Genomic DNA, 14,272 nt, shown 5'->3' with positions numbered 1-14,272 from the left:
TATGATCAGGGGATCATGAATTTGAGGAGGGGAGGATGCGAAGGCTAAGAGTGAATGGAGAGTTCGTGAACTCAGTTCTCTATTTCTTGTAAGACAAGCACACAGAAAAATAGAGTTTGCTTAGAGTCTGAACCTATGAGTATGGAACTTGAAGTCTACATTTTGAAAGTGACAACAAACATTACAGAAAATACAGACAGTCCTGGGGTTCATGGAATGGTGGTATATATATACAAAAGGACAAGCAAACAAAAAGTTACAGCATTTTCCTTTATCTTTTATTAAAAACCTTATTATTAGTATTCCCTGCTCTGTGAATATGTTACATCTCTATTCTTGACTCTCCTGATTTTAATTATAAAAGTATTTTTTCTCTTCATGAATTTGGTAATACTAGGATCATATGTAGAGATATATGCCCAAGCAGTTATTTCATTTCAGCGGAATTCAACTCTCATTGGACACTGTTCCTAGGTGCTCAGAGACCACAAAGAAGAAAAACACAAGCTCCTGCCCTCGAGGAGCTCACCACCTGAAGGAAGGGTACTTGTTTAGGTGAGTCCACAAGGAAGGTGAGGAGGTGGAGGAAGGACAGGAGTGGCAGGACCTTTGAAGAGGTGGCATTCCCAGAGGGGTTTAAAGCCTAGGAGGAACAGTGTTGGGCAGAGTCATGGGGGGCTAGGCCACATGACAGTGACAGCGAGGAAAATCACATTAGCCCCTGAAGGACCAAACAAGCTGGAATGAAGGTCTGAAGAAGTAAGAGCAATAGAAGCAGAGCGACAATAATGATGGTAACTGGGCCCTCCGGATGAAAGGCAAAAAGAAATGTTGGCTCTGAAAAGCTGAGCCTGAAGAAATATTATGAAATGAGAGGTCATATGTAGTCAGAAGAGAGTCAAGGGGTCAGCAATAGTTAAGTTTAGCATTAAGATTACGTAGCGTAGGTTCCAAGAAAAAAAAGTCTGCTTACAAAAGGCATCAAAAGAATGATTGAGAAATTTAATTACTGAAAAAATAAAAGTCGAATTGCATTTAGACACCAATTTACTAAATAATGCTGAAACCATCTACTAACAAGTCTTAAGGCTTGCAATTGGTAACTGCTGACTGGGAACAGCGAGAGTTCGCCAAATGAATTTCGTGGCTGCAATTATTTAAGTGGAATGAGTTAGACGGACCTGCCAAGAGACTATATGCTCATGGTGACAGGTGCCTAGATTCTTAAGAAAATTTTGACGTTGGGATATGATTTTACAAAGATCTCTAAAAATGTTGGTGCTAAAGACTAAAATTTATTTCTCTACCTTTGACTTTGCTCCTTGAGATAAGACTATACACTTCCACTTTTTCTGTTTTGACTCCATGGAGTTAATATTGAGCTGGTTCTTTTGCAGGAAAAGTTGAAGTACAACAGAAGTAGTATTAGAGGGACAGAAAAGCCGAGAAATTATCTGGAAAAACAATGTGAACTTCTGATGACCTATATGCTAGGTCAAAAGCACAGAACTATATGAAATTATAAATGCAAAGTGATCTTCCTGTTTGAGAACAGGGTGAAAGGGCTTAAAAACCTTTAAAAATTTTGTTTATTTGAGAGGATGAAAGGCTCTTGGGGAAGGATTAAAGAAATAATCCAAGAAAGAAGGCAAAAAGAAATAAAAGGTTTTGGATGCTGGAAAGGAATCAAAACCAATGCAAGAGCCGAATTAATGAGAGAATTCTGGAGGAAGAGCAGAGGCCCCATGCCCCTGGATCCACACCACAGGTTCTGAACTGGGTGACCCTCAGAACAGGAAGCAGCACAGTTTGGTGACCAGGAGGTGGGTTCCAGAATAAGACTGCTAGGTCCAAATCCTGGCTCTACCACTTAAAGCAGTATACTTAACCTCTCTGTCTATGCCTTGGTTTCCTCAGCTGCGAAATGGGAATAAAAATCAATCCCACCTCTCATGGAGTTGGTCCAAGAATTAAATGTGATAATCCATGTAAAGCATTTAGCACAATGTCTGGGACACACAATAAATGCTCAATAAATGTGAGTCGCTATTATTAACATTCTTTCCATGGAAAGTGAATCCAAACCTTTGGAAAAACAAACAATAAAGACATTAAGGAATAGGTGTAAGCAATTCTATTACTTCTCAGAAAGAAGGGAAGCAAAATAACATTTATAATCCCCTTTCCAAGAATTATGTCCATGTGGGGTAACCTGGGTGATAAATGGGGGGGCCAACCTAGTGGATCCAAAAAATGACTCAAGAGTCACTCAGCGTGTGTGAGCAGGGGAGCCAAGTCCCCTTGCCAGTCTCCCCCACCAGCGACGGCTGCTGCACGGCAGGCCCCTCCTGAGGAGGCTTCCTCATGTTGGAGGCCGGCTGCTCCAAGCCAGAGCACCTAGAGAATGCTCTAACCACAGGCAGGGTGCTGGCCCCTGGGGGAGGAGTGGGTAATAATGCTGAGTACCAGGGAGGGGCAGTTGTTCAGGCGTGGATGTGAGCACTGACGAACGAGCAAGAGTACCATAATCCTCCTCCCACCCCCAATTCTGTTAATAAAAGTCTAAGTCATCAGAGATGACTACATCCCCTTCCACCTTTTCAAAATGAAACAAAAGTAACTCTTTTTAAAGAGGAAAGCTATATATTCTCAATGCCATAAACCTCAATGCCATAAACACAAAAAGACAGAAAGGCAAAAAACAAGTCATCTGTCATCCAACAACCAAAGACGACTACGATAAACATTTTGTCGACATTTTGATGTATAGACTTCCTCAGTGTGTATTTCCCTCACACAAACAGTGTCTCTGTATGATCTGCTTTATAGCTTTTTCACCTGGCAACACGTAGTGAAATTTTCCCACATGATAGTATTGGTTCTTGGCAGTTCTTATTCCACTGTTAACTTCTATTACACTTTAAAGTCAACCTAAACCCTTAAGCCTTCTTCACACCTGAATTTCTGTAACCCTGTAAAGAACTTCATGTTTTCCCTTATTAAATTCCATGAATCTAACTCATCATCCTAGCCTGTTTAAATCATTGTGAATCCTGACATCCAAGGTATTCAGTATCTCACCCTACCTTCAAGACATCTGAAAAAAGAGTTAGTTTGTTTTCTAGATATCTAAGTGCCTAGCGTATAGCAGGCACCTAACTGCACATGAATGGACAAATGAATTAATTGATAAAACTGGTGAACTAGTGAGCCAATGACAGAGCCCCAGAGATTTAATTCTCAAACTTAGACTAATTCATTATTTGGGTGCAGTTGCCTATTTAGTCACCAAATATTCCTAATGATAGCATTATCTTGTTCCCATTTCTCTTTTGTGCTCACAAGCTTTCATTACGCCTTGCTGAAACCCAGTTACAGTAATTATTTTTCATTCCCCTGATCTTCTCTTACTAAAGTAATTCTACCATGAAGGTCCCTAACCTAAAACCTCTAAAGAGATTAAGACTAACGAGGTTAGTCTAGCATGACTTATTTTTTCACGAATCAATGCTGGACTTAAGTGATTCCCTTTTCCTTCTCTAAGGGCTGCCAAATCATTGGTTTGCTAATCTGTTAAATTTTCGCCTGAAACTGACATCTCAATTACCAGCTTATATATTCAGCATCTATTTTATTTCTATCTCTTACCTTACTTTCCCAGTGTATGAGCTCCTTCTTTGCACATTAAATCATACACTGAATCACAATCACAAGGACTAGAGCCATAAATCACAAATTAGTAATCATAAGAACTGCTCCTCTTTGGACATAGTAATTCAATTATTAAATAGAGAAAATAAGATTGATTCAATAGCTTGACTCTTGTGAGTTTCATTTTCCTTGAGGAATGAAGAGTTTGGATAGGATAAAGATGTGCCCTGAAAATTAGAACCTAAACAAGGAGGAGACTGTGTACCAATTGGCACTCAAAAAATAAATCTATCACCTTTTGTTTATTACACATCTTAAAAGAAAAGCTGAAAGTGGAAGTAAGACAACAAATTAAAATAAGGTGGCTCAAAATCAATAGAATTAAAAAAAAAGATACAAGAATCTAAAGAGATTAAGAACATGAACAGGATCCAAATAAGAATATAATTTGAAATACAGAATTTCAGGCAACTGAGAGGGGAGGTTTTTGATTATTCATTCAATAAGCAGAGCCATAGAAAAGGAAAAGGAAGCAGCAGTGCTGACTGAAAGATGTTGGGGGGATATTTTAGCTAACTTTACTTTGATTTTATTAAACACTGTGTGACAATGACATAAATTTGGGAAGAACACTGAGGTATCATGTCAAAAAGCTGAGAGCTGATATGCCTGTCCTTTAAAAAGTACAGTGAGATTCCATCCAGCTGGACTTGAAAATAGATACAGAATGTGAACCAGACTTCTGCCGTCTCCACGCTCGTACCACTCCGTGATTGATGGAACGATCCCCAGGAGGAGGAAATAAGGACAAAGTTGGATTTCTCAGTACATCTGGCAGAGACTCTGAGGGCAAGTTTTATGGAACACAAAGCTAGATATAAAACCAAACCTTTCAAAAGGTTAAGCTGACAGCACTATTCTAGAAGGCAACTTAGGATTCTGGGAATCAGCCAGTTATGTAGATGGAGACTCCTTGGTCCTCTATCTATTAGCAGTCTGGATCTGAAAAGACAGATTGATCCTTAGCCTTATTAACAAGAAATGTCTTTGATCCAGCTCTTTACTTTGGCATAACCAGCATACCACATGAAGCCTGAAAAATGTAGCTGTGAACTAAAAAAGAAGTGAGCAAAGAGTGACCTTTAAGAAAGCCAAAAGAGAACTCCCTGACACCAGTCCATTCAACAACGAAGACTGAGCCCAGCTCAGCAGGATTTTTATCGAATAAAGGGCAAAGTCTGATTCCTCTGTGACAACAACGCAGGTACACACGAGCACAGCTGGCCCTTGTAAAACTGGACCACCATCTCTTAGCCTCCACACTCTGCAACGACAAGCCAGGAAAAGTTTTCAAAGTGAAAGTTAACATGCGGATTGTGTGGGGCAGCTGACATGCCAGTTTCCAAGAATTTCTACACTGAATTGTAGCTGGGTTCAAACCTAGTGCACACAAACAGCCTGGAAAGTGTCACAAATTTAGAATTCCTGCCTCATCACATCAGTTAGGCTCCTTTCGTTTCTCCTCTTTTCCCCAGCAAGCAAAGCAGCAGGCGACTTGGAACCGCCAAGTCCACAGCGTTTCTGGCTTCAGTAAGCTGTCTCTGCCCCCTTCTCAACTGCCCAAGGGGAAACGGGAGAAATGGGAGACAACTCCAAAAACCCCACCTTTCTTCCTTCCTTCCTTCCTTTCTTTCTTTTTAACCTTCTCCACTTGTCCTTTATAAATAAAGACATTTTTATAAAATAGGGGAAACCCTGGGAAAATCACAAGAAAGAGATTGTTTTTAAAAGCCATAGGGCTGAAGAGGGGGAAGTAAAATGTGTACTAACGGGCCAGCTTTTTTCTTACTGCAGTGTGTGGTGTGTGGTGTGTGTGTGTGTGTGTGTGTGTGTGTGTGTGTGTGTGTGTTTACTGCTTCTAGGAGCTCATTCCTAAGCTACCTTCCACATACAATCTATGGAAACAACTCTTCAACATACTAGGAACTGGCCTTCTACTCATCAAGTCCATGGCATGGCTACAATGGCACATGCTCCTGTTACGTCAAGACGAGTCAACTGAAATTTGCTGTCCTTGAGATTTACTAGAGGGGCTTAGTTCAAGGTCACAGCTGGCATGAAATGCAGGCACCTGCCTCTGATAGGATCAGCCCATTGAAACTCATTATCCTGGTCCTCAGCTGCTTGCACTGAATACTAACTCATAACCAGCCCCAGGAGAGGCCACATAGCTAGCACAGTGGTTCTCAAAGTGTGGTCCCTGGCACACCATCACCTGAGAACTTGTTACAAATGAAAATAATTGAGTCTCACTCCCGACCTATTGGTATCAGTACCCTGGGACTGGGCCCAGGGATGTGTTTTAACCAGCCCTTTAACAAGGTGATTCTGATGGACAACACTGACAATCGCTGGCAGAGTGGTCAAGAGCATGGATTCTGCTACCACTTGCTTGGGTTTGAATCCTGACTGCCATTCATCAATGTGTCATTTTGGGCAAGGCACTCATTTGTCTGCACTTAGTCTCTTTCTCTATAAAATGAGGATGAAGTAGTACTTATCTCACAGAGTGGCCGTGAGCACTAAATCATGTAAACACATAACATACAGGTATTTATATGTTAATACATGTAAATCTTTGAGAATAGTTGCTGGCACATAGTAAAAGTTGGCTATTAAATGAGTTAAGGTACTCAAAGCATTTAGGACCTGGCATATCGTGAGCACTGTGTGTTACTATGAGCTACTATTACTTCTTATATATGCTCTTATTTTTGAGATTTAATGGGACATAACTTGAATTTCTCACAAATCAATAGGCAGTCCATATTACTATATGGTAAACTGTGTCCTCTTGGTATAGAGAAGCTGACTAGCTTTGGCATAAATATGATAAAAACAGGAATATAGAATACATATTTTAGGGATGAATCAAACAAAATTCTTTACCTCTAGAGCTCTATATCCAGACATTACACTCGCTGATGAAGAAATGTATGATTCATCTCTGTGTCTGTCTATGGCCAGATTCCCCACACACTAAGTCCATAAATGGCTGGAGGCTAAAAGGGATATCTTTCATTATCGCTTCTTCTTCTTCTTTATACCCTTTTCATGACACCATGGTTCCCTCTATGCTTGATCTTAGCCAAAAGGCTAAGAAGCGATGGTTCCTTTCTAAAACACTATAGCTGTTGAACAGTATGTTTGCTAAACCACAGCTAAAATGACAAATCATGTGTATAAGACGTGTTGACAAGCACCTGTAGGATCAGGCCATTGTAAGAAACCAAGAGGACCAAAACACCCACAATTTCTATCCCCCAGAGTCACGAAATTTCCCTTGTATGGAATTTCCCCCATTAAAAGCAGCCATCCTAATCTGCCTGACCTGCTGGTTCAAATCTGTGAAAGAAATTAAGTTTATTCCAGAAGAGCAGGCATACGAAGCAAGCAGAAATTTAACCCAAATTGTAAATACAAGCCATATACTTATAGTGAGCTTCTTCAGTCTATTGATGTTTTCTGCCCACACACAAAGCATGATATTGGTGTCTGGGGAAAGCAGAAAATTGTACAGATTCACAGACGATGGTAAAGATATTTGTAATGCTGAACTATATCGCTCCAGTTACTAAATTTTTCTTCACTTTTGTTCACAGGAAGATTGTTTCTTATATCCCACCAGTGATAGTTTATTTTCAGAAATATTTCCACCTCTCCTTTGCACATCATCGTCATTGATAAATAGGTCTAGAGTAGCCTGGAATGCCACTGTGAAAAGACAGGTACTGATTTTCCTCTCCCTGCTATAAGCAGGGAAGACAAAGTAGTGAAAAGAGCATGAGCTTTTACATCAGAGTGCTGAACTCAAACGCCAACAACTCTAAGGCTATTTCATAATCTGTACTTGAGGCTAACAACACCCATGTTACAGCCATGTTTTCAGGAGTAAATAGGATAAATCATGCAACAAGATCTTGCCTGAGCTGGGCACTCTTTCTCTTCCCTTCCTTTTGTTTCTCTCTTTAACAATAGAGAATAGAATAGAATAGAATTTTATCATTTCAAAATAAGGCAGAAATATTTCTGAATCAATAGCAACTTGTAGGGTACTTTAAACAATATAAACATCAATTTGAAAATTAATACATGCTGACTATGAAAATGTATAAGAACTGAAAAGTGTGAAGGAAGAGAAAAAAGTCACCCACAGTCCCATTTTACAGCCCTGCTGAGTACTCTGGCATGTTTCCTTCCAGTCTTTTTCCAGTACATTGTGATTACACTATCCTGCTTTTATCATTTAATATTAATGCCCAAACATATTGATATATTTTATTTAGGTACTTTTAAAATATGTGTATTTTTTTAAGTTAGGAAGAAAACTTTTGCTGTTCCCAATCTCTGTAAGCCATGGTGCTGGGAACAGGACACTTGCTTTAAAAAACAAGAGCGAGGGACCAACTTCCTGTGGGGGAAATCAAGGAAGCCTGCAAAGTGGAAATGGTCTCAAAAGATGACTAGCAATTTGACAACTGGAAAGGACATTCCAGGTAGAAGGAAGAGCATATAAAAGAGCAGGGAACAATAGGAAACCCAATGTGGCTAAATGTTGGGGTGGTGGAAGGTGGAGAGACACTCTAAAGCTGGGAAGACACAGATCTCTCGTATATTCAGAAATAGAAACGTTACTGGTCAAACTGCCTTCTGAGCTAAGCATAGCACAGCAGCTTTAATCAGAATCACTCATGCTCATGACGAAGCTTTATGAAAAAGCTAAGAGAAAGTTAAGGTTTGGGGAAGGCAAAGGGCATGAGAGAGTATGGCTTAAGGTGGCCAAGCACGTTGACAACCAAGTCTCAGCACCATCACCAACATTAGCTTGAGGGCTTTCTGAATGCCTAACTTCAAGCTAAGGCATTTATATGCCTTACCGTGGTTAGTCTTCACAGCAGCCCACTGAGAAAGGTATTATTTCTATCCCATTTTAGAGATGAGAAAACCAAGGCTTAGATTAAATAATATAGGTTTAACTATATTATATTACTTCACAGAGTAAGTGAAGGAGCTGCTTTTGAACCCAAATCTATGATTTCAGAGTTACAATGAAGAACAGAAAATTAGAACCTAAACTAGTCCTTGCTAAAGATTTCCTAACAAACTATTATTGCTATAAGCCCTTCTGTTAGGAAGACTAAAATCATCCAAGACCTGCACAAATATGCTCAGCTGATTGTTGACAAAGCTGGAAAACTCCACACAATGGAGGAGGATAACCTGTTTAAGCCATTTGTTAACACATGATGCTAGAGCAACTGTATGTCCACAGGCACAAAAAATGATCCTCAACCTAAACCTCATACTTCACACAAAAATCAATTCAAAATGGACAGCAGACTTAAATGTAAAACATAAAATTATAAAATTATCCCAAAGAGGATTTTTAAAAACATTTAAAACCAAAGAGATGTTTCAGTTTTAGCTGTAGGCAATATGAGGATAATGATGGATTCAGAGAAGACGCCTGGCAGTGTGCCAAATGTTTTCCATGCTTTAACTCACTTAAACCTGTAACATTCCGAGAAGGTAGAGACTAACGATGCCTCATGTTACAGAAGAGACAACTGAGGGCGGAGGGGTCAAGGGGCCTGCCCAGCTACCCGAAGAGTCTAAGCTCTCATCTGTTCTGAAGTGCCACCTGCCCTATTGCGGCCACTGCCCCACACTTAGGGGCTGCCCCTCTGAAATGGTAAATATTTCAAGTAAAAAATAAGGTTTCTTTTCTTTCTTATGCACAATGGAGTTTCAAAGGCGTCTGAACAAAGTCCAAATCTAGATGGAAGTGAAGAGCCAGCTGAACCAGGGGCTTCATTCATTCCTTCACCCCTTTTCATTCTCCCTATGGTAGATTCATGGCTAGGCCAAGAGGCAAGTCCTTGACCACCTGAAAGGCATGAGGTCAGGGAGCACCCTTCAGCTCCACACAGTCTTTATATCTCAGTTCCACAGTGGCAGGAGTGGACTTCCAAGAGAAACAGAGGCCTGAGCCTCCAGATGAGCACATATGCTTCCACACCAGCCCCCAAGAGGACTTCAGGCTCCATGGAGGGCTTTCACGTGGTGAGATTGTTACTGATGGAGAGAGACTGCCTGTCTGTCACATGGGAGTTCCCATCTCCCTTTAAGTCTCCCTTTAGACAGCAAGGAGAGAAGATGCCATCACTCAAACCTGGTAGGCTATTGGTCCAGCAGGCTGCTCATTGTCCAATATCAAAGCCTAATGCAGAAAGAGAAATTGAGGCATACTGTGAGGTGTTTCAGCAAGCAGGTGTTCCCTTATTGTTCTACTACTTGCCTTCACTTTCCTTCTTTTCGCCATGATGGCCAGAGGGGCACAGACATTCTCCACGCACCAGGACTTCCTCAAGGTGGACACCACCTCTGAGAAGCTGACTGGAAGGAGCTGTCCAGGTCTGGAAGGGTTAAGGCGTGTCCTGTGCTGTTGGCTCTCCATTATTACCACTTTGAAAAGCCGCTGGGTTTACAGGAAGAGTGTGAGAATGCTGCAGCGTTCCCAGCCAACATTTGGTTCCCATTACTGTGAATAATTCCTCTCCTCCCTTCTTGCCCCAACCCCCACCCTTTTTTTACTTTTTCCACATTTTATATTAAAACTACATCAAACACTTTTCTTCCTTTTTAATATTTTCCTTAAGCTTCCTTCACTCAGTTTGCTGGGATCTGTGACTTTTCTGGTTATTCATGACTTAGGAAGGGGGGAGGGTCAGCCTCCTCGGATGAAATCAGTCAAAAACAAAACCAGGAGAGAAGAGCACCTACACCATGGCGGGGAGAGCAGGTGACCCACAGGGCTTCTTTCTAGTCCGAAGTGATATGAGGAAAGGAAGAGCCACTGAGAACCCTTTCCTTCTGCCCCTCAGCCCACTCTCAGTCATATTCCTGCCCTAAAGCAAAGCGTCCCTCAAGCAATATATCCGAAGATCAAGTCTATTCCTAATTTCATCATCAGTCAAAAGAGGAGAGAATTTGTATGAAAGGGTAAATGATAGTCCAGAAGAGCAGAGAAAGATCAATATTATGCAATGTTGGCAAGGGTGTGGGGAAAGGACACCCTCCAGATTGGAGCTATAGCTCTCCAATATTGCCTTTCTAGCAGCCAATTTGACAGTACCTATAAAAATTCATTTGATCCAACAAATTCCACTTCTTGGAATGCATCCTACAGAAATACTTGCACATGTGCACAAAGATATATGTACACAGTATTCAGTGCAGATGCCTAAATTGGATGTCATTTAGTGCTCTTTAATAGGAGAATGGTAAAATAAATTAAAATCATTAAATGGTAAAATAAGATTAAATTAAAATAAATAAAAAATGGTGAAACTAAGTAAGTTTATAAGAACAAACTGAAAAAACATGGAAACATTATGAACGAAAAAAAATCATGGAAAAATACATGGAAAAATATACAAATCAATCTTTTAACTGTGGCTGCTTCTGAGGAGGGAATTTTATCTTCTCATAATCTGTAAATATTTCTGTTAGATTATTTTATGATGTGGCTACATGTGTGTATCACTTGTACAATTAATTTTTATAAAGTAGACATAAATATCTGTCTATAGCAAATAAGAGTACATATATTATATATAACTATATATATTATTATATTATGTTAATTATTATAATTATATATATATGTATTTTTTTTCTTTCTTCCCTTGGATGCAGCCCTGTGCAAATGGTCTTGTATTGGAAGAAATTTGAAACTCGGAATATTTTTTTTTTTTGAGGAAGACTGGCCCTGAGCTAACAACCATGCCCATCTTCCTCTATTTTATATGTGGGACGCCTACCACAGCATGGCTTGACAAGTGGTGCATAGGTCTGCACCTGGGATCCGAACTGACAAACCTTGGGCCATCAAAGCAGAAAGTGTGAACCTAACCACTGTGCCATGGGACCGGCCCCTCACAATATTTCTCAACTTCACACCACGTAGGAAGTCAGACTTAGGGAAATAGACAGTATAGAAAAATTATTACGGGAATCCCCTAGAAAGTCAGACAGGATGACAGAAAAATGGATGAATAGGAGAGAAGAAATGATGACTCCAAGGAGCCCAAAAGTTTCCAAAGGCATAGTCGTGACACTGAAAACAGTGAACACTGATATACCAGAACTGTCCCATGTGCCCACTGCAAGGACAGGAGGAAGGGAATGTGACTGCGAGAGTGCGTGTGTGTGTGTGTGTGTGTGTGCGCGCGCGCGTGTGTGTGTGTGTGTGCACAGCTGGGGCGGGCCAGGAGGAGGTAGTACAAGAATGTTAAACTTCCATCTTCCAACAGGAAGAGAATAAATTATATATGAAATGAAAAGCCCAAAAATGGCAGAAAACATATGATTTAAAAATAAGAAGATATGGGGCTGGCTCCGTGGCTGAGTGGTTAAGTTCGCGTGCTCCGCTGCGGCGGCCCAGGGTTCGGATCCTGGGCGCGGACATAGCACTGCTAGTGAGGCCATGTTGAGGCAGCGTCCCACATCCCACAACTAGAAGGACCTGCAACTAAGATATACAACTGCGTATAGGGGGCGTTTGGGGAGATAAAGCAGGAAAAAAAAAAAAAAAAAAAGATTGGCAACAGTTGTTAGCCCAGGTGCCAATCTTTAAAAAAAACAAAAATAAATAACAAACTAAAAAAAAAATAAATAAAAATAAGAAGGTAAATAACAGAAGAAACAGCTGGACAAAGAATTTGAATGCAGTTATCTCTGGGGTGTGGAAATTAAGGTTGGGTAGCAGAGAGAAGAGAAGGAGCAAGGGATTTCCCTTTTCATGATAAACCTTATAGAATTACCTAACTTTTAAGGCTATGTTCCTCAGTTATTGTGGGAACCAGCCTTCAAGCTGGCCCCCGATGATGCCCACCTCCTGGTATTCATAGTCTTGTGTAATCCCCTCCCACACTAAATAGAGCTGGCCTGTGTGAACAATAGGATGTTGCAAAAACAACAGTGTGTTTGAAAGACCTAAATATAAGAGCTAAACAATAAAACTTTTAGAAGAAAATATAGGGCAAAAGCTTCATGACATTTCATTTGGTGATGATTTCTTGGATATGACACCAAAGACACAGGCAACAAAAGAAAAAAATAGAAAAACTCTACTTCGTCAAAATTAAAAACTTGTGCATCAAAGGACACTATCAACAGAGTAGAAAGCCATCTATGGAATGAGAGAAAACATTTGCAAACCCTATATCTGCTAAGGGGTTAATATCCAAAATATATGAGAAATCCTAAAACTCAACAACACAAAACCAAAATTGATTTAAACATGGGCAAAGGACTTAAATAGGCATTTTTCTAAACAAGATATACAAATGACCAAACAAGCATATGAAAAGACGCTCAACATCACTAATCATTAGGGAAATGCAAATCAAAACCACAACGAGATATCACCTCATACTGATTAGGATGGCTACTATCGAAAAACAAAATAAGTGTTGGCGACGAGGTGGAGAAACCGAAACCCTTGTGTGCTGCTGGTGGGAATGTAAAATGGTGCAGTTACCGTGGAAAACAGAATGGAGGTTCCTCAAAAGACTAAAAACAGAATTGTCCTTCTACTCTTAGAAAACAAATGGTGGACAACGTGGGTGCAGCAGGAGGCCAGGAGGCAGCCACAGCAGCTTTCACAGAGGTTTGGGCAGTAGCTTCAGGGGCTGGGATCACAGCGGTGCTCAGGCTGGGGCCGAGGCCACAGAGCTCAGTGAGGCAAGGCCGAGGACAAGAAGTGGCTCCCTGTCACCAAGCTGGGTCGCTTGGTCATAGACACGAAAATCACGTCCCTGGAGGAACTCTATCTTTTCTCCTCATCCATCAAGAAGTCTGAGATCTTGGACTTTTTCCCGGGGAAGACCCTCAAGGGTGAGCTTGAAGATTATGCCTGTGCCAAAGCAGACCCATATTGGCCAGCAGACCAGGTTCAAGGTATTCATCAATATCAGGGACTACAACGGCCATCTCAATCTGGATAAGTGCTCCAAAGAGGTAGCTACTGCTATCTGCAGGGCCATCACCCTGGCCAAGGTCTCCACTGTTGCCATGCAGGGTGGCTACTCAGGCAACAAGATCAGCAAGCCCTATACTGTCCTTCACAAGGTGACCAGCCACTGCGGCTCTGTGCTGACGTGCCTCATCCTTGCCCCTAGAGGCACTAGCATTGTCTGGGCCCTTGTGCCCAAGAAGCTGCTGCCAGGAAGATGGCTGGTATTGACAACTGATACACCTTGTCCAGGGGCTGTACTGCCACCCTGGGCAACCTTGTCAAAGCCACCTTTGATGCCATCTTGAAGACCTATAGCTATCTCATCCCAATCTCTGGAAAGAGACCATGTTCACCAAGTCTCCTGATTAGGAATTCACAGACCATACCAGAGTCTGTGCAGAGGACCCAGGCTCCAGCTAAGGCCGCCATGTAGCATACTAACACAAGAAAAATAAAGTGAATTAATTAAGGTGGGAAAAAAATTAGAATTATCATATGATCCAACAATTCTAGTCTGGGTACATACCCAAAAGAATTTAA

The 14,272-nt window shown here is 41.0% G+C and overlaps 1 protein-coding gene and 1 pseudogene across 40 annotated transcripts in view; one reads left to right on the top strand and one right to left on the bottom strand.

Annotated features, from left to right (window-relative positions):
- TTLL5 (tubulin tyrosine ligase like 5) overlaps positions 1 to 14,272 on the bottom strand; it is a 280,660-nt gene that overhangs the window by 102,069 nt on the left and 164,319 nt on the right. The gene's annotated exons all lie outside the window — the stretch shown is intronic.
- Positions 13,325 to 14,165, top strand: LOC103555511 (small ribosomal subunit protein uS5 pseudogene; annotated as a pseudogene).

This window comes from Equus przewalskii, chromosome 25 (genome assembly GCF_037783145.1).
Source record: "Equus przewalskii isolate Varuska chromosome 25, EquPr2, whole genome shotgun sequence".
Lineage (NCBI taxonomy): Eukaryota > Metazoa > Chordata > Mammalia > Perissodactyla > Equidae > Equus > Equus przewalskii.
This window is presented reverse-complemented; position numbering and strand designations above follow the sequence as displayed.